Raw genomic sequence first — 22,732 nt, forward strand, 5'->3', positions numbered from 1 at the left:
TAAAAACACTAAAGGAATATCTCTTTCGAAGAAGGTATTTCGAGTTCCAATTGATTTTTCTTGCTTATTGAAAGTATGTTTACAGAAACAGCTTTCAAAATAATATTATCTTGACCGAGCAGTCACAGTCCGATGGGAAAAAAGACAGCTGGTACTGAGAATAAGAAAAACCTAAATTTCGTACTAACCAACCTGGGACTTAGACTCGAGACTTTGGGGTGAGCCTTATATATTTTTTTGACGAGCCGGTTGGCGTGGTTGGTAGAACACTTGCCTTTCACGCCGAAGGTTGTGGGTTCGATTCCCACCCAGGACAGACATTTGTGTGCATGAACATGTCTGTTTGTCCTTAGTCTGGGTGTAATTATCTATATAAGTATGTATTTACAAAAGAAAAGTAATATATGTAGTATATCAGTTGTCTGGTTTTCATAGCACAAGCTTTGTACAAGCTTAATTTGGGATCAGATGGCCGTGTGTGAAAAATGTCCCAGGATATTTTTATTGTTATTATTATATCAGATTAACAGTTATAATCTCTTCAATATAATAAATATATAAAACAACTATTTTCCACCCACGGATTAGCTAGCTTTGGTTTTGTTGGTCTTGAGTTTAAGAGATGAAAAATAGCCTATGTCCTTTCTTGGGATATAAGCTTGCTTTATACCAAATTTCATCAAAATCGGCTTAGCGGTTTAACCACAAAAGCGAGACGAACAGACAGAGTCACCTTCGCATTTGTAATATTAGCATAGATTACGTCTAATATTCAAACATTTATTACATTCCTGTAACAAATTCGATTTGAACATTCGTTAACATTAAGAACCGGTACGCTAAAACAAGTCTAATTGCAATTAAAATCGCTGAGTTGTCATTAAAACTGAGCACATATCACACCGTTACGTAATGTTTGTAACGAATTTGTTCTTTGTATCGAGTTTTAAATTTAACAGCTATTAGATTTATAGTGTGTTTATAACTTTAATTATAGAACATTGTTATTTTCAATTTAGATATACTGATTTTTAGTTATGGTTTTGATTAAATGCGATTGGTAGGTATGTAAGGCCACTTCTATAATAATAATAATAATTACTGATACTATGAATAATAAATCCTGGGACATTTTTCACACACGGCCATCTGATCCCAAATTAAGCTTGTACAGATCTTGTACTATGAAAATCAGACAACTGATATACTACATATACTATTTTTTTTTGTAAATACATATTTATATAGATAATTACACCCAGACTCAGGACAAACAGACATGTTCAAGTACACAAATATCTGTCCTGGGTGGGAATCAAACCCACAACCTTCGGCGTGAAAGGCAAGCATCCACCAACCACGCCAACCGGCTCAAGCTCACTTCTGATGAAGAATACCATACTCCACGCTGATCTATTGGGGGTATATCTGTGCCAGACATACATTTGAGAGATTTCTTAACCGGCGAGCGCGAAAAGTGTTAGAAATCACAATTATATGATCATTAAGCATAGAAAGGTTTTACATAGGATATATATCACAAAATAATTTGTATCGCTATCCCTTCTTAACCTTTTGCCTCACTCACACTACTGTGTTTCCGTTATAAAGCATAGCAGCTTAAATAAAAAATTTTGTTACGTATTCTTTCCGTTGTTAGCTACAGTATCTCAAACTGATAATTTATTTTGTAACGGTGTTATTGAGAATCGAAATTGTTTCAAGGCCAAGATCACAAATGAATATATTTCACAAGAATTTGTACATTGCGACTCTGAACGTAATTACATTACAAGTATTGTTGTAATATATATATTAAATTAAGTACATTTATATCTAAATATTTTTTTATTCCTCTCGCGTCTCTAATTACAATATCGTAAGATTCATTCATTTTTTATTTTTGAAAAGAATGATTTGTATTTTAAGTAACTTTCTACTATATATTATAAGCCGTGAATGTGTCCCAGTGGAATCTTAACCGATGATTACGGATTCAAACCCGCAATACCGAAGGGCAAGCATCGTAGAATTTTCATGTGCTTCACCCTTCACCCTTCACTGCCAAGGGACTCGTCATTTGTTACTTAACATCGCTATCATATTTGAGTTTCCATATAAATGCACTCTGCAATATCCAAAATATTTATAAATATATTATTTGTAATTATAATTACAGCTAGGCAAAGCAAACAAAACGATAACTAATACATAAAAATGCATTGCCATTTATACGTAAGTAATAGATAATCCTGGCCTTGTTTATTTTATATTTATAATTTTCTTTCTTCTAATTAAAATATATATTTTTTAAATGTACAGTACAGTAACAGCCTGTAAATGTCCCACTGCTGGGCTAAGGCCTCCTCTCCCTTTTTTTTTTTTTTTTGAGGAGAAGGTTTGGAGCTTATTCCACCACGCTGCTCCAGTGCGGGTTGGTGGAATACACATGTGGCAGAATTTCAATGAAATTAGGCACATGCAGGTTTCCTCACGATGTTTTCCTTCACCGTAAAGCACGAGATGAATTATAATTACAAATTAAGCACATGAAAAGTCAGTGGTGCTTGCCCGGGCTTGAACCCACGATCATCGGTTAAGATTCACGCGTTCTTACCACTGGGCCATCTCGGCTATATATTTTTAAATGTAGTTAAAGTGAAATCATTATGTATAGTAATATTACAAATGCGAAAGTAACGCTTTCGAGTCTAAACCACTGAACTGATTTTGATGAAATTTGGTATGTAGGAAACTTGAACTTTTTATAGATAACACCTGCCTTTCCCTCATAAAGCGTTCGAAGTCGCGGGTGAAAACTAGTATATTATATACAGTCATACAACCAAGATGAGTTAACGGAAACCATCAAATATACATAATTTTAATATTTCTATAAATGTATACTTTTGTTATAGGTAATAACATCAATAACAATTGAAGCAATATATAAAGGTAAGTTACATACAACAGACCGTGGTGCATGTCGGTGAAATTCTACGGAGATTTCCTTCACATTGATTGTGTAGAATGATAAAATATTTAAAAAATAATAATAATGTCCTCACGGAAAACAGTCACGAAGGCGTTTCTCAAAGGAAGAATAGCAAGCTCAGAATATATCATAGTACTCGAGTATGTGTAATCTCAGGTGCAGTCTCCACTTCACATTTATAACCCGATTGCAATCCGAAACGACTGGAAAGGGTTGAGAGATTGTAAAGGTCACAGCACGAACGGCTTGCAAGGTCAAACTTCCGGATGCCATTGACAGAATAACCTAAAAATATTTATTGGATTCGAACACGGGTCTCATTATTTGCATTCGTAAAATTACTAAGCCAACGAGGGAACTTAAGTTAACATTAAAATAATCTAGTAACAATTAATTAATAAAGTCAGAATAATCAGTCACATGATTCATTATGATTGAGTGGCAAGGCGTGTTACGTTTCAATAGTATTTCAGTATTGTGTAAAACATACCTTTTACCAGTAAATATTTAACGTATTTGTCCCAATAAAAATCCATGAACAATTAAAAGAAATGATAAATAGTGTGAGTAACGCTTCATTATCTCTATATTTAATACATAAAATAGCTTCGATCGGATCGGAATGTTAAATTAAAATTTATATATTCTACAGGAACCGAATCGTACTCAGGGTAAAAAATTATTTCATGATATTTCATAATTTAATTAAAAATATATTACAATAATATATTTAATATATTTAATTAAAAATATATCTATTTTATGAAGTCTATAATTTTTCTCTGTAAATGCAAAAAAAATGTTTTGAAATCGCACAAGTACATAATCAGATTAGCACAAACAAACACTTTAGCTTTATAATTATTAAAAATAGTTAATATTTTTGAATGATCCATACTAAATGTAATTCACGTAACAGTAACAGTAACAGCCTGTTAATGTAACACTGCTGGGCTAAGGCCTCTTCTCCCTTTTGAGGAGAAGGTTTGGAGCTTATTCCACCACGCTGCTCCAATGCGGGTTGGTAGAATACACATGTGGCAGAATTTCAATGAAATTAGACACATGCAGGTTTCCTCACGATGTTTTCCTTCACCGTTAAGCACGAGATGAATTATAAACACAAATTAAGCACATGAAAATTCAGTGGTGCTTGCCTGGGTTTGAACCCACGATCATCGGTTAAGATTCACGCGTTCTTATTCACGTGACTTTTAGGAATAATAATAATTATAATGTCCTCCAGACCGATTTCGGCCACGGCGGCCAATCTAAAAGAGAGATTAGCTAACTACGCAGGAGATATTATATTGCACAAGTGTGTGTGCAAACACAGGTGCACTATCTATTTCCTAACTCTCATAATCCGATGGGACGGCAATCCGACACGACCGGAAAGAGTTTAGGCGCAGGACCAACGGTTTTACGTGTTTTCCGAGGCACGGGAGGGAACACACTTCCAAGTTCCAGACACCGGACTGCTACTGAGAATTTTCTAACAGAAAAACCCAATAACTTCTTATTGGCCCGACTTGGGAATTGAACCCAGGACCTCCGGGTCTGCGGCTTCACATCAAGCCACTAGACCAACGAGGCAGTCGGTTTAGGAATTTAAGAAAACGGTTACACGGGAACGATTACGCTTCGATAAAATTTTGTTAGTAGAATTTGCCCGCAGTTTGCATTGTTCCTAGTCTGTCAAGTCCAACAAATAGTTGCTGCAGTTAGCATTCGTTTGTCGTTGACAAATGAGATCATTTGTAATATATCTAGGAAATAGAGCGAATTGTTATAAATTGAAAATCGACTCACTAGAAACTGATTTATTTATAAACAATTGACGTGTTGTCTCAGGAAATAAACCAATTTATATACCTGCTGTAGAAACACCGATATTTATTCGTTTATTTTTTCATAACAATTATTTTTATTGAGAAGTAATAACAGACACACACCTTAACAACTAATAACTATATAAATACTATACTAATAAACTAACCTAGAGCCGAGATGGCCCAGTGGTTAGAACGCGTGAATCTTAACAGGTGATCGTGGGTTCAAGCCCGGGCAAGCACCACTGAATTTTCGTGCGCTTTGTTTTTGTAATTCATCATGATGGTAAAGGAAAACATCATAAGGAAACCTCCATGTGTCAAATTTCACTGAAATTCTGCCACGTGTATTCCACCAACCCGCATTGGACCAGCGTAGTGGTTAAACATTGATTTGTCCCTTTTTGTCATCACTGATTTGACATTCGAAAGAAAAAGATAGCATTATATCCAAATTTTCTGTTTGGTCAATATTAATAAAAGGGTTATTTAGTTATTAAGTAGATTCGAAAATAATTTGTCGTTATTGTTGTGAGCGTCGCGTATATTCGCGTATTAAATTAATCATAAACACATATATTGTTTATTTTATGTATATGTTTTAGATATATTTATGAGTTTCTTATCCGTAACAGCCTGTGAATGTCCCACTGCTGGGCTAAAGGCCTCCTCTCCTCTTTTTGAGGAGAAGGGGGCCTTTAGCACTTTAGAGTTTCTTAAAGCTTATTTAATTTAAATTAGCTTGATATAATACGAAATAATAAATAATAGTATTTGTTTTTTCAAATTACATTTACTTTTGTCGTTTTAACTCATTAATATACTTAACAAAATAATCCAAAGCGCAGTTACTAACAGGTCAGCGGTTAAAATAGCACGCCTCGACGGCTGTCAATACATCTAATGGAATTAATCGATGCGTAAAGTATCGATAAACGTTATTATTGTTAGTTAACATTTTATCTCGCATCTCATGTATTTGGATTAACATGTGTAACAGCGCAATATTTAAGGCATTTTCTGCCTTACACAACCACTGTGAGAACCACTATTTTTAGCGGTTTTCCGTAAGAGCCTACTCATTCCTTGAAGGCAACACACCTACAGTGCTCCGATGCGACGATGTCCATGGGCGGTGGTAGTCACTTTCCATCAGATAAGCCTCCAATTATCCAGCTCTTTTGGCACTTCTCACAAAAAAAAATTAACATAATTTGAAAATTGATAATCCCTTGACATAAGCTTGGCGGTAAAGCTTAGTGCAAGCATTGGCGATGTGAGGGATGATTAATATCTCTTACAGCGCCAATTAACGCGCTTACTTGCCAGTTTAAATAAAAATAATATACTATAATTCATTGAACACAATTTAATTTCCCTTTACACTAAGCAAAGACCTCCCGTAAGAGTTCCCCGTGAACCACATAAATAGAGGAATATTAGACAACTGAGGAAAAAACCATTTGCAACATTAAAACTCCAATTATAAATAATAAAAATGAGAAAGAAATACAGAACAATAATACAATTAATTTAATTACCCGGGAAAATTAAAGTCCCTAATTAAATTTCCTGAGTAGATTCAATCATATGACGTCATAGATATAGATAAATATAATACAGACGTTAATATATAAAACTGTTTTTATCTAAATTTAATTGTATATATACGCGTGAATTTATATGATACACAAAAATTTAGTAAAAAACTAACTTTCAAATATCGAAATAACAGCCGATAACGTTTCTTAATTATCAGTATTGTTAAAAAAACCTACTACACCATTTTAGTAATAACTTGAATATAAAAACTTATAATCAAAGTATGAAAATCTTTGACGAGCCTGTTGGCGTGGTTGGTAGATACTTGCCTTTCACGCCGAAGGTTGTGGGTTCGTTTCCCACCCAGGACAGACATTTTGTGTGCATGAACATGTCTGTTTGTCCTGAGTCTGGGTGTAATTATCTATATAAGTATGTATTTACAAAAGAAAAGTAGTATGTGTAGTATATCAGTTGTCTGGTTTCCATAGCACAAGCTTTGTACAAGCTTAATTTGGGGTCACATGGCCGTGTGTGAAAAATGTCCCAGGATATAATTATTATTATTATTATCTTTGCTTTTTGCTTGCTTATTAATTATCGTATATCGTATTGCTTATTAATTGTCGTATGTCGTCGTATTGTAGTCGTATAAATAATCTACATTCTATACGGAAAGATATAACTCAGATTAGGAAACCGCGAATAAAATGCGCGAAATTTTAATCTATATATAAATTTGCAATACATTTATATATTATCAAACAGCAATACTTGATATTGTTGTGTTCCGGTTTGAAGGATGAGTGAGCCAGTGTAATTACAGGCACAAGGGACATAAAATCTTAGTTCCCAAGGTTGATGGCACATTGGCTATGTAAGCGATGGTTAACATTTCTTACAATGCCAATGTCTAAGGGCGTTTGGTGACCACTTACCATCAGGTGGCCCATATGCTCGTCCGCCTTCCTATTCTATAATAAAAAAAAATCTCTACATGCAGTCTTTATAAGTATACTCGTATATTGAATCCCAAATAAATAACTAGTTTACGTTCGCCTTTATAAAAAAGTAGCTTATGTAATTTCATCATATTTGGATCAGTGGTTTCGGAAAGCGTAACAATCGGACAGACAGAGTAACTTTTGCATTTATAATATTAGATGATAGAAGAACGATATTGTGAACAAAGCTTTACAATTAAACAAACACCCTTTAATCTTCCAGCGTTCGAGAGCGTTCCCTTCGATTCATTCACAATTAAAGAGAAAGCCCTCGTAATATTGGAGTGTTCCTGTCCTTAGCCGCTGATGGGGCAATCTATTTCAGCGCAAATAATTCGCTCTCTGCAAATATTAGCGATCTGATTATGTTTCGAGATTTGATGTGATACTTTGATGAAAACGAATGAATATACATTTGAAAGTTAATTGGAATTTTTTATATTATTTATATTATATAAAAAGCTGAGATGGCCCTGTGGTAAGAACGCGTGAATCTTAACCGATGATCGTGGGTTCAAACCCGGGTAAGCACCACTGAATTTTCATGTGCTTAATTTGTGATTATAATTCATCTCGTGCTTTACGGTGAAGGAAAACATCGTGAGGAAACCTGCATGTGTCTAATTTCATTGAAGTTCTGCCACATGTGTATTCCACCAATCCGTATTGGAGCAGCGTTGAATAAGCCCCAAAACCTTCTCCTCAAAAAGAGGAGAGGAGGCCTTTAGCCCAGCAGTGGGACATTCACAGGCTGTTACGGTTACGGTATATATCACTTTTATTATTTAGTTGTTTTTTTTAAACACATATGTTATACTTTAAAAAACTCACGAAAACAAGTCTTTTTTGCTGTGTGATCTTGTTTATAACTAGCATTGTGCGTTTACGGCTACGCCTACGGATTTATAAATATATATTCAAGTTTTCATTCAAAAGATTGATACTTTGAATGAGTGAATTGAATGGAGTCAAACATAGAATAGCACCTTAAAATCAATATTTTGCAAGATACTTTATTAGTATGCCTCTGCATTATGAAACGACAGTATTCTGAAAACTCGTCTGTATGTCTTATGTTTATCTAGCAGTCTAGTAACAACCTGTGAATGTCTATTTATTTTTTTGAAGAAGCTTTTTCCACCACGCTACTCCAATGCGGGTTGGTGAAATACAAATGTGGCAGAATTTCAGTCAAATTTGACACATGCAAGTTTCCTCACGATGTTTTCCTTCACCGCCAAGCACGAGATGAATTATAAACACAGATTAAGCACATGAAAATTTAATGGTGCTTGCCCGGATTTGAACCCACGATCATCGGTTAAGATTCACGCGTTCTAACCACTGGGCCATCCCGGATTTTTCTTATGTTTATGCTTTTTTTTATAGAATAGGAAGGTGGACGAGCATATGGGCCACCTGATGGTAAGTGGGCACCAAACGCCCGTAGACATTGGCATTGTAAGAAATGTCAACCATCGCTTACATAGCCAATGCGCCACCAACCTTGGGAACTAAGATTTTATGTCCCTTGTGCCTGTAATTACACTGGCTCACTCACCCTTCAAACCGGAACACAACAATATCAAGTATTGCTGTTTTGCGGTAGAATATCTGATGAGTGGGTGGTACCTACCCAGACGAGCTTGCACAAAGCCCTACCACCAGCTTCGAGTTAGTAGTAGTTAGTTGCTTATATAATTACGTAGGAAGCGTGTCAATGAGAATATGATTCCGAATGATTAACGAGACAAATAAAATAGTAATTTCATTTCCAAAATTTGGAATAAAGTTTGAAACATTTATAACACAATTTAACACACAAGTGAAAAAATTTTAATTTAATTATTCTCTCAAATTATATTGAATTTCATATGATATATATATGACAGTGTATATATATGTGTGTGTGCTGTAAATCATAAATGTTGCGTTTTAATACGCGTATAGAAATAAAAATGAAAAATATTTATTGCAATTCAAATGCAATCGCGATATTTTTTATCTCCATTTCTCTTTAAAACATCCGCAAAATATCAGAACTGCGAAGCTGTCACTGTCTAATTAAAAAAAATTGTCCATTTATTTTATTTTTTTAAATATCGAGATGAATTCAGTAAATATTTAAATAGCGACTGACGCTTGAGAAATATTTTTAATAGAAAAAATTGATAAAATAAACAGTAATTCCTTTCATTAGTGTTGTCTTGGAGAAACAGTCTGACAGATCTCTCTTGGGACATATTTCTTATATTTTTTGCTCATTTGCACGAGGTTTGCTCGTCGCTATTTGCTCGAAGCCATAATAATGTAATTGTCTTCCTGACATATTTATTTATATATTACATATTGTGGTAAATTAAAAAAATATGATTTTAATTATATAAATTAAGAAGAGAATGGTAGCATCTCATGATAAGTCGTTATATCTACCCAAACCAAATAATGATGAGACCATTCTTTGAATTTTGGGGTATAAAGTGTTGGTACGACTTATAATTAATCAGCCATTTCCACAAAACAATCGAACAAAAATAATATTCAGACTCTGTTCATAAAAAAATATTATACAATATAAAAAACATAAAAATAAACATATAAAAAATATATACATATTGATGAATTAAGAGCCTCCTCCTTTGAAGTCGTAAAAAAACTGTTTCAAGGAATTATAGGTGGGTTAGGTAACAGCCTGTGAATGTCCCACTGCTGAGCTAAGGCCTCCTCTCCCTTTTTGAGGAGAAGGTTTGCAACTTATTCCACCACGCTGCTCCAATGCGGATTAGTGGAATGCACATGTGGCAGAATTTCAGTAAAATTAGACACATGCAGGTTTCATCACGATGTTTTCCTTCGCCGTAAAGCACGAGATGAATTATAATCACAAATTAAGCACATAAAAATTCAGTGGTGTTTACCTGGGTTTGAACCCACAATCATTGGTTAAGATTCACGCGTTCTTACCACTGGGCCATCTCGGCTTTGTTAGCAAGCCAAGGAATTATAATATAAAATATTTCAATAAAATTATTTTTAAATGTAAAAAATATTCAAATTGAAACATAAATGTAAATAAAAATACAAGAAACTCTCAATAAATACAATTGAGCAAAATAATTAAAAAGTGAAGCAAATAAAAAAAATGACACGACCCCACGAAGCTAAAAACCCTTCACTAAAGTCATTTGATATTTAACAGACATAACCGTAACCAAGATCGTTGATCCCTGACACGTGGGAGGAATATAAAAAAATATATTAAATGAGAACATTCTGGAAGGATATGAGGGTTCTAGGTTCACTGGATTTTGTGCGAAAGACATTTCTGACCGATCACTTTTCGGTTTTAAGGTTGAAGAGGATATCTGTCATTTTGAAATGGAAGTTTATCCGAAACGAATATATATTTTTCTTATACGAATGAAAAAGTCGTTAAGGTTAATGTAAGGTGTATATTTACTAAGGACATTTTTATTCTAAATAAAATTATATTTAGTAGACTCTTATGAGCACGTATGAATTGGCGTTTTAGAAGGTTAATTAAACGAAAAACTATTTAAGAAAATAACTAGTTAAAATCCCAATAGTCATCACGTGCTTGTAAAATGTATTCAGGTTCAAGTGCTAGTAAGATTTTATTTAAGTAAGTAAGTAAGTTTTAATTGGTTTGTTTTTAATATTTTAAAATTTGTTAGTATAAAGTTTTCTTATCTGGCCTCGTAATTATAACAAAATATATCTTATTCAAATAAGTTCTTACGAGGAATTTTTGAAATTTTGATTTGAATCCTCGTATAAATTATTACATTTTACATTTTTTCAGTCACTAGTATTCATTCGTTTTGGTAATCAGTTTGGTAAAAAAAGTTTATATATAAAAATAGCACATATTAAAAATTAAGCATCGAACACAGAATTATACATACAATAACTTACAATATGATATCAGATAAAATAATCTTTCTACTTTAAGCCATTTGTTTACTTCTTTACTCTTCTTTACTCTTCTTCTATATGAATGTCATCATTATATAATGTATATCACAATAACAAGCTCTTATGCATAACTTACAGATGACTTATAGTAAAGTGCACGTTATGATTTTAATTACAAATACTAGCTTTCAAAAACCGGAAAATTAAGATATTTTTCAGATTCACAAAAAGTATCATAAATCTTTTAAATTACCCAGCAATGTAAGTGACACAAACAGAATCCAACTAGTCGAAAAAACCAGCCATGTTTTCGTCCGTAGAACTGGAAAAATCCAGTTAGAACCGGTCCGAACTAGTTGCCGCCGTTGCTAACACCGAGGATTATTGGTGCTCGAGCGGATTTGCTTCCACGCTTCTGAATTCACATAAGGTATGCTTGTTAGAGCAGAAAAATTTGGAACAGGTAGGATTCTTGTGAATTACATATTTTATCACTTTTCTTAAAAAAAAAACAGATGAAGAATATCTGTTTTTGAATATTGAGGATAAAAATGTTATTTATATTATATCATGAAACGTTTATAATCGTTGTATATTCTAATTATTTCAATTTGTCGAATACATTATCAACATAATTAAATTATAATTAAAAATATATTTATAATTGAATATATACAAAAATTGCAACCTAATTATGAGTTAATAATGTATCAAAATATTTAAAAAAACTAGATTTTTACAAAATATTACAAAAACTAAAAAAGTCGCTACATTTCCATATAACTCTTCTGAATATCTTAAAAACAATCGAAATTTGTTTGTTCACCGAATTTAAACTACGTCGACTTCACAAACTAGCGATCGACAAAAGTTCCGAGTTAATTCCTTTGTGCAGCTTTCGAAGAAAAACATCTGAGCAGAAAAATATCAACACAATTGCGTTTGAAAAAGAGTGAACAAGAAGCGTTAAGTTAAAAACGCTTTGAAGAAAGGCCAGCGTAGGTAATTGTGAAAAAATATATTTTCAACAGCATTTAAGAAAAGTTTCGTGGACCCGCGTGTATTTAAGAATCTTTAAGCGACGCCCGTGAAAGGGGTGACCTTTTATTGTTCTTTATAACACAGCTATTAAATCGTAAAGGATTTATATTCTTTATAGATAACACAATTCAGTTACAATTAAGGCAAGTAAATAAGCTATATTTTTATGTTTTATTATAGCATAGGTAGATGGTCAAGCATAAGGGCCACCTGATGGTAAGTGGTCACCAACGCCGATAGACATTGGCATTGTAAGAAATATATTAACCATCGCTTACATTGCCAATGCATCACCAACATTAGGAACTAGGATGTTATGTCCCTTGTGCCTAACACACACACCTAAGATACACAGGTTTCAATTTCGAGCACAAGATGGATCACACAAATTAAACTCATAATATAATGGTTACACGATTTTGGTTGACGTCATGGTTACCATCTAATATGTAATAAAACTTATATGGTTAAAAATATTGTCATACAAACAGAGGTTCAAATGTGCTTGTAGGACTTTTAAATCTAGAAACAGCTTGGAATTGTTTTTTTTTCGAATAATATAGGAATAAGTTTAATAACAGAAAATAGGCAAAATTTACGGAATTGAAGGGTAAAAACATTTAATTTATTTAATTTGAAAGCTGAAAAGTTTATATTTATTTACTAATTGAGATAGTTATACTTATCACACCACAACTTATCACAACACTTAAAATTAACAAATGAAACAGATATTTTACTGGCGGTGGTGTGCAAGCTCGTCTGGGTAGGTACCACCCACTCATCAGATATTCTACCGCAAAACAGCAATACTTGATATTGTTGTGTTCCGGTTTGAATGGTGAGTGAGCCAGTGTAATTACAGGCACAAGGGACATAAAATCTTAGTTCCCAAGGTTGGTGGCGCATTGGCTATAAGCGATGGTTGACATTTCTTACAATGCCAATGTCTAAGGGCGTTTGGTAAACACTTCATCAGGTGGCCCATATGCTTCCTATTCTATATAAAAAAAAAACATTTTGAAGTCATACGTTACTTTTTACTACAACCATCAGTAGTCACATCCCATCAAAAACAATATTAGATTTCTAAATTATCATATTAAATGTCTTATTTTTCTAATTATGCGAAATGGAGAAATTCTGCAATATGAATGTGAAAAAATGTGAAAAAAAAATAAAAAATATTAGACCTGTAAAATTGGATGTATGTTCCGTCCTTTAAACTAAATGTAGTTTTTAATATTTGAAAATTCTTTTATTAAAAATCGGACACTAGTTTGGGGGTTATAAGGGCTAGAACCGATAGTATTTCCTTTTCTCTTTAGTTTACATACTTCTAAAGTCAGATAGAGTCATGGTAGAACCAAGTACTTTTTCACGCAGTGAAAAACCCAGAAAGACTCCCACGCGAGGGGCCAGGTTATGTGGGATTCTTACCCACTAAAACCACTGCGATGGCCGTCCTCAGCACGGATCGGAGAAACTGCGGGATTGTGTTGATATAACGCGTCCGTGGCCCCTTTCGTGCTGTGCTCGTACTCGTGCTTAACGGTGCTCTCCTCAGGGGGTGAAGGTATAGGAACCTAAAGTCTAAGTTATCCTAAATCAGTGTAATGAATTCGAGAGTGAGTTTTTTTATTTGCTGTTTTGTTACTACTACTGTAATTTATTGAAATATCATGGTACAGAATAGGACACCGGTTAGCAAAGAACTTTGCATTAATTAATAAAATTTTGACGTTGATTATATTATGTAACAATTCGAAAAAATACTTAACAAAACAGTAGTGTACAATGAAGAGTATAAAATGGAGCGAATTTACACAATCCTTTTGGTTACGGGTTCCAACATCCAGTTGACGGATAAGTTATAAACACGTCACTTTTCTTTATAATATTAATTGAATACTCCAATAGAAGGAAACCCACCAACTTGAATTGACGTATTGTATTGTATGTATTGTTGTATATGTTGTTCGTTTAAAAACGTCACCGTTTAAATTGTAAAGATCGTTTATATAATATTTTATTTGTCTTATAAGTCTACACAGATTACGAATTAACAAAAAATAATGAACGGAAATTTCAATCCTTACTAATATAAAGTGAGTTTGTTTGTTACGCTTTCACGCCTTTATTAATATTATACACATATATATTATTTTAATCAAGGATACAGAAAAGTGTACCTGACACCCACCCCACAAATGCGGGTGAAACCACAGACGGAAACGAGTTCACAATAAAAACATATAAAATTTCGTTAATTAATAAGTAACAATAATAATCCCTTTCGATTAGGTTAGGTCAATTTTTTTTAATTTAACTGAAATAGGCAAGTTTTATTAAAAACAATATACGTCGTTAGTAATTTATCGGCAGTATACTAATTTTGTTTAGATTTATACAAACTAACGAACGTTACAAACGTTACTTTGTTAACTACACTTTCAAATTAAAAACTTTAAAAGACATAAAAAATGAATGAGTTACGTAATAGCCCGTCAGAAATATAAACTTTCGAAACGATAATGTAATAAAGTAAAAATACATAAAGCAGTGAGGAGCCAAACTAGCCCAGTACAAAGTTTAACCATAATTTCAGCTATCCCGGGATTACGCTTCCATTATCATTCAAGTCGGTACTGTCGCCCTCAACATAGTTGTTCGCATAGAATATGATATGCAGAAATGACATCAAACAGAGCGGAAAACATTAATTATTATCATCCGTGCAGTGACGGAGAAAGAATACATTTCACTGCCCCTCTCTTTCCCATGGGTGTCGTAAGAGGCGACTAAGGTATATCTGAGCGACCATCTGCTCATCTGGTGGTAGGATGCTAACATCCGCCTGGCTTGTTACCACCGTACGCATGGTGAAAAACTCGTGAAGTGGCTTGCAGCCGCGTTTCGAGGTCAGCCAGCGTACAGCCAGAGCCCGAGCGAGTATTGCTGCGATGGGTGTTGGTCCGGTTGGAGACGGCTGTTGAACCAATGCCGGGGGAAACTGTATTGACCTGCCGGTCAGGGAGACCCGAAGAAACGGCTGTTCCGCTGGCCGCCCGTGACATAGTACAGGGGCCCGAGCGTGCCTAACCAGCTCGTGAGGCTGCCCCACCAGGCCACGCATAATCTCGGGGTGGACCGTCGTGCCGGTTGGTGACCGGTAGGTGGGGTCCCGGCGGCCACTTCCGGGGGGGTTCGGGGGCCCTTCCGTCCGGCGGGTCAGTGTATTTTTCCTTTTGGCAACCACTTGGGGAAACACGCCTCCACACTTTGCCCATCCTTATCGTGGCAATACATCGCTCGCTTCACGTCTCTTTTCCATTTAATTTCTCCCAAATGGCGCAACAAAAAAGAAATAACGGTCGTACAGCGGTGCTCACCCCCACCATACCCTCGCTGTTTGAGGTCGAGTTCTCTAACATCCGAGGACTCCACACTAACCTCAACGCTGTCCACCACCATCTCGAGACAGCACGGCCAGCAATGTTGTTTCTCACGGAGACACAAATACTCCGTCCTGCCGATACCAGCTACCTTAATTATCCCGGCTACACGCTTGAAGAATCCTTCAAAGCGAAAGCCGGAGTATGCTTGTTCGTCAGGACGGATGTTTGCTGTCACCGACTGCGCTGCTTGGAGGACCCCTCCTTCTCCATGTTGGTGGTACGTGTGGACCTGGTTCGTCAGAGCCGAGTCTACGTGTGCCTCTACAGATCCCACAATGGTGACTTGGAGACAAGCCGACTATTTGACCATCTTAGTCGGGTGGCAGATGCTGCGCAAGAGCAATTTCCTAACGCGGAATTGGTGTTTTTGGGGGACTTTAATGCTCACCACGAATCCTGGTTGAAATCCCTCAAAACTGACCATGCTGGAAGGACTGCTCATGCTTTTGCTCTCACACATGACTTGACCCAACTGGTTGATCAGCCCACCAGGATCCCAGACATTGATGGGCAAGCACCTTCTCTACTGGACCTTCTGCTGACTTCTCCCCCGGTGGAATATCAGGTTGTGGTTCAGGCTCCTCTTGGCTCTTCGGATCATAGCCTTATATCTACTAGAGTGCCACAGGCCAAGCTGCCGCCACTAGCGGTATGCAAACGTCGCGTTTGGCACTATAAGTCGGCGGATTAGGACGGTATGCGCGATTACTATGCGTCAGTCCCTTGGAAGGAACGTTGCTTCAGTGGCAATGACCCGACAGCTAGTGCCGCTGCTGTTGCTGGCGAGATCATGCTGGGAATGGAATACTACGTTCCTAGCTCAGATCTCGTCAGTAGGAGTACGCGTAACAGTTGGTTCACTCGTGAATGTGCCGATGCTGTATCAGCTAAGCAGGCGGCATATCGCAAGTGGATCAACGGCTGCGTTAGCGGGGCATCTAAAATTGACTCACTGAAAGCAAACTATAATAAAAATTCCAAGTCCTGTAGAAAGGCATACACGAGAGCGGATGCACAGCGCATTGTACAGATTGGTCATGACCTTGTTTCGCATCCTAGGGGCTCCCGTAGCTTCTGGCGTCTGACCAAGTCTGTGCAAAACAATTTCTGCCAACCTTCGCTGCCACCGCTCAGAAATCCGGACGGATCGCTAGCTCACAGTCCGCAAGAGCAAGCTGATCTCCTGGCTAAACTCTTTGCCGACAATTCCGTCATCGATGATTGTAGTGCACTACCACCTACAATACCTGCATGTGACCATACGATGCCTGACATTAAAATCAGGCAACGTGATGTGCGTGCGGAGCTGCAATCACTTGATGTACGGAAAGCTAGCGGTCCCGATGGAATACCAGCCATAGTGCTGAAGAAGTGCGCAGCGGAGCTGTCTCCTGTGTTAACGCGCCTGTTCCAACTTTCTCTCTCTTCGGGAAGTGTGCCAGAGGCTTGGAGAAGAGCTAATGTGCAAGCGGTTCCCAAAAAAGGGGATCGGTCTGACCCGGCAAATTATCGGCCAATAGCTATCACCTCAGTACTTTGTAAGGTGATGGAACGGATTTTAAACAACCAACTGATCCATTACCTAGAAGATCACTGTCTGATTAATGATCGTCAGTACGGGTTTCGACCAAAACGGTCCACAGGTGATCTTCTAGCGTACGTAACGCACCTCTGGGGTGAAGCTATCGACAAGCATGGAGAATCGTTGGTTGTCAGCCTCGATATCTCCAAGGCTTTCGACAGGGTCTGGCACAGAAGTCTTCTCTCCAAGCTACCGGCATATGGTCTGCCTGCTCAGCTATGCACCTGGATTGCCAGCTTCCTACACAAGCGTAGCCTTCGTGTTTTAGTAGATGGTTGCGCTTCACAATTCTATGTAGTGAATGCTGGGGTCCCCCAGGGATCTGTGCTATCTCCCACACTCTTTCTTCTGCATATCAATGATATGCTCTCCCTTGGGAACATACATTGCTATGCAGATGATAGTACAGTGCATGGTGGATACCACGGACGCGCAGTGGCTGGGCGGGCGGAAACTGAGGAGAGGCGGGAGAATCTTGTCATTGAACTCGATAGGACGTTAGATCTCATCGCCAAATGGGGCTCTGATAATCTTGTTGAGTTTAATGCCAAGAAAACACAGGTATGCGCTCTCACGGCGAAAAAGTCAACATTTTCCCCTCTTCCCTCCCTCTGTGGTACTCCGCTGGTGATGCAAAGCAAAATCGCCATGCTGGGGATTGACGTTCGCTGCGACCTTAGTCCAAGGGATTACATCGAGGCTGTTATAAAAACAGCTTCACGGAAACTCGGAGTTCTGAACAAGGTGCGGCGCTTTTTCACGCCACAACAACTGTGCCTGCTGTACAAAACACAGGTACGGTCTTGCGTGGAATATTGCTCGCACCTTTGGGATGGCTCCGCTAAGTACCTACTTGAGGCCTTGGACCGGTTGCAGCGACGTGCCGTACGCATTATTGGCGACGTAAAGGTCACAAACACCCTTGAACCTTTACAATTGCGTCGTGAGATAGCAGCACTGAGCGCTTTCTATCGACTGTATCACGGCGAGTGCTCTGAGGAATTATTCTCTCTAATTCCTGCTTCCCCCTTCCTTCTTAAGTCCACGCGAGCTGGTTCTCGATGTCACCGCCTAACTGTGACATCAATTCCATCGCGAACAAAGAAATTTGGCAACTCCTTTCTTTGTCGCACTTCCAAAAAATGGAATTCCTTACCAGCTCACGTATTCCCCTCCTCTTACAACCCGGGTTCCTTCAAACGAGGCGTGAAGAGGCATCTTGCGGGCCGGCAAGGCGAAGGCGGCTAGTGCAGAACGTTTTTCCCGTCTGTACTGGCCGTCGTCGCGTTTGGACTCTACTACCACTTACCATCAGGTGGAGTAGAGTCATTTGCCTTCCCGGCGATATAAAAAAAAAAAATAATAATAAAAATCCCTGTTTAGCTATTTTGGTGGTATCTTGTGCAAGCTCGTCTGGGTAGGTACCCACATAGATATTGTTGTGTTCTAGTTGGTTGGGTGAGTGAGCCAGTGTGACTATAGACACAAGGGCGATAACGTCTCAGATTTCTAGTGGTTACGCATTTGCGATGAGAGGAATGGTCAAGATATTTATAGCACCATTGTTTAGGGCCGGTGACGACAATTAGGCGAAATAACCCTACCAATAAGCCTACCTTTTTAAATAAAGTGATTCTGTGAGTAAAAACTCGAGATTCAACTTATAAAACGACAAATAGTAATATCCTGTGTGTTTAAAATGGGAAGGATTAGAGTTTATTGTAAAACGCTGCCTTAATGCGGTTCGGTGGACGTCACACGACTTGCGGAACATAACACTTTATGACACATGCCATTTTTCATGCGGTTTAATTTCTAAGTTACCGCGGATTTCACACGCTCGCATTTCAACAGGGATTTAAGTTTAATTAAATACTTTGTTGATTTTCTTGTTGTTTTCGTTATCATAAATAACGGGAGCTCCGACGAGCTATGCAACTATGCACCAGTTTATACTTAATATTACAAACGTTTATTATTTTATGTATATATATATATTACGTCTAAAGGAACACCGTCTGTCTGTTACACTCTCACGGCTGAACTAATGAATAGCTGATGTTTATGAACTACAAACAAGTACATAGACTCTTTTATACCTAACAAGCGGGTGAAGGCGCGGCCGATAACTAGTAAACTATAAATATACATAGTAACAGCCTGTGAGTGTCCCACTGCCAGGCTAAACCTCCTCTCCCTTTTTGAGGAGAAGGTTTTGGGACTTATTCTACGCTGCTCCAATACGGATTGGTGGAATACACATGTGGCAGAATTTCAGTGAAATTAGACACATGCAAGTATCGTCCCGATGTTTTCCCTCACCGTAAAGCACGAGATAAATTATAACCACAAATTAAGCACATGAAAATTAAGTGGTGCTTTCCTGGGTTTGAACCCATGATCATCGGTTAAGATTTATTAAAATAACATACATAGTGTGTCTATGTATACACATACATATGTATAACAAAAGCTTAATCGTCAAAGCTTGGTCCGTCAAAGCGCCGCAAACCACGAGGTATAAATATTATGTCCCTCTCGCCTGTAATTACACTGGCTGGCTGTTTAGTCTTTCAAATCGAAATCGGCTTTGCAATGTATTGATCTATCATTAAGAGCGTATCCAAACGAACGTGCAGACTTATCACTGATATAAAATGTAATAAAGCATTTCGTCTACGGTTTATTCTATTTAGAAATTGTTTTGATAAGTAATGGCATATTATATGTTAAGATTAAATAATATTTATTGAATCATTTCATCGTAAAAAAGCGTGCGACGCTTTTTAAAATATTATATAATGACTACATTTTTATCAATATCTGTCAATAAATTATTTACAATAATTGACATCTAGGACCCCAAAGCATTTGCACGATCAAATTATTTCTTTCTTAATTTTTTTTTAACTTATAGAAAATTATTTTCTACTTTTTAGTCCGGCTAGTTACAAAAGAGTATTTTTAGTTTTTTAAACTATTATTTATTTTCTTCTTTTCAGTTTAGCTAGCTACAAAAGCGTGTTTTTTTAGTTATTTAAACTATTTTTTTATATTATTGTATTGTCATCGGTCCTTGATAAGTAAGCGAAGTTTCGAAGTGAATCAAGTTCAAAGATTCCGTTACATACATAAATACCAAGCTAATAAAAACATGTTATTAAATTAAGCATTTGTCATAGAAGGAAGTAACCCTGTTACATAACGTGATGCATATTATTTCAAAGACTACACATTTTTTTATATATTTAGATGAATAAATAAATATGAAATTTGCACAACAATCATATTCCAGAAATTGTGTAATGCACTTTGAGTCCCCGTATTTTGTTTTTAAATGTTTTATAAAGTTTGAATGTGACAGTTCTAAATAACAGAGAAGTGTAACTAGGTCCTGTCAGTTTTGTATAAAGTTTTGCACTCTCTGTGTCCCTGGGTTACTCACCACTTAAACATATATTCAAAATATATAATATATTCTTTACATTTTCATTTCATTTATTTGAATTTGAATATTTTGATTTAATCAAATAACGTTTTTATACGACTGCCCAAAAAACGAAGTGTAAAGTTTTTAAGGTTCATGTATGTGTGACTTTGAAATGTTTGAACTGATTTGGACGTATGCCTATCATTAGATGCCTTACATAATTCCGAGCGATACTGGCTATATTTTAATAAGCTTTTTGTATTGTACATTCGTATTCGTTGCATACACAAGCACTGTTACTTAACAATTACTTAAAGAAATAAATAATAATGCATACATCAGATCAGCTAATATTGCTAATTTTCTGCTAACATTGACGTTATTTTAATACGCTGAGTCATGGAGAGGTATTCAATAGAAGATAGATCGAGTTACGATAACTTAAAAGTCCTTTTATATTGATATCAAAAGGATTATATGTTTAATACAAATGCATGTATGTCACGCGTAATAAATACTACAAAAATCGGCGTCAAAATTTTTTTTTTGGAACATTGAAAGAGCTATCCAAATAAATCAAAAATTTATACAAAGTTTATACACCCCCTCCCCCCATTAATATTAAAACAAGAAATAAATGTTTTAAAATGATTACATATACTACATCGCGATGACAAGATTTCATATCTTTTAAATATAAGGTAAGATAGTTTTTGAATATATCACGGAAAACAGTGGCATGTAAGTGTTTTATTTTATTAAGTGTTTAGCGATATCAAATAACGTTATAATTCTCTGTATTTAAATATAACTATTAACAATTTAAGCGAAAAAGAGACAGCTTGAGTTATAAGATAAGCTTGCAAAATGCAGCGTAATATTTTGACTGAAATTATTAAAAAATATATATATATATATATATCAATATACGTAATATATATATAATATATTATTTAAATTGTTTTTTACATTTAAAATTCCACCAACCGTAACGATCGTATAACAGCCAGTTTAAAATATTTAATTCATTCATCGTTTTTTAACTAAGTTAAAACGAATCCACTTTTATTATTTTATTCAAATAGTTCAAATTATTTTCGAAGCTCCAATAATATTTATAGAAACAAATAACACGTAATTTATATGAAACAATATATTTCCGTTGTTGAATAATTAAATTTCACTATCCGTTTAAATTTCGCCCTTATGAATTTTATAATAAGTGTTGTATTCGCTTGATTATTTTATTAATTATGAATTATGGGATTGTATGTTAATTAAATTAAATTATTGTCCACTATTCAGTTTTATGCTCAAGGGAGTTTTCACGTTGAATCTGAAATTTTAAGCACCTGCGAGACTATAACAATACCTTCATTGAATTATGCATTAATTTAATGACGTTAATTGTGTGACGTAATTTAAATAATTTTATTAAACAGTAATCTGTATTGGTATGTTCAGGTTAGATGAGTAAGCTATTGTGATTATAAGCACAACGAATATAATTATAAGGGATGGTTCATATTACATAAGGTGTCAATGGGCGGTGGTGACTTACCATCAGGTTATCAAAAAAAAAAATATGATTATGAGATGATTAAGAATACGTCTAACCGAACATTGCAGGTTCGAGTCCTGTCAAGCACCGCTGGCGGAAAACATCGTAAGGAATTTTTCGCAGCTTCAATAAGAAGCTGCTACACGTGTATCCATCGTCACGCATTGGAGCAGCGTTGAATAAATTCTAAACCTAAAGAAGATCTTCGTCCAACAGTGGGACATTAACAGGCTATTACTTATATGTAAATAAAAAAAATACTCTAAGTAATTAGTTCGTATTGATAGTGTAATGAGTGTTTAATAAGGTGATCACTTACTTTAAGAGTGTAATTAAAAAAAAACAAATACA

General features: G+C 35.9%; 1 protein-coding gene across 4 annotated transcripts in view; it reads left to right on the forward strand.

Annotated features, from left to right (window-relative positions):
• Nucleotides 1-22,732, forward strand: part of LOC126776764 (brain tumor protein) — a 486,286-nt gene that overhangs the window by 288,301 nt on the left and 175,253 nt on the right. For 2 of the 4 annotated variants that reach the window (XM_050499512.1, XM_050499513.1), the window contains one exon: nt 2,919-2,955. The exons of the other annotated variants lie outside the window; for them this stretch is intronic. The gene's annotated coding sequence lies outside the window, so the exon portion shown is untranslated. The remainder of the gene's footprint in view (nt 1-2,918; nt 2,956-22,732) is intronic. 4 annotated transcript variants of the gene reach the window in all.

Source organism: Nymphalis io, chromosome 21, assembly GCF_905147045.1.
Source record: "Nymphalis io chromosome 21, ilAglIoxx1.1, whole genome shotgun sequence".
Lineage (NCBI taxonomy): Eukaryota > Metazoa > Arthropoda > Insecta > Lepidoptera > Nymphalidae > Nymphalis > Nymphalis io.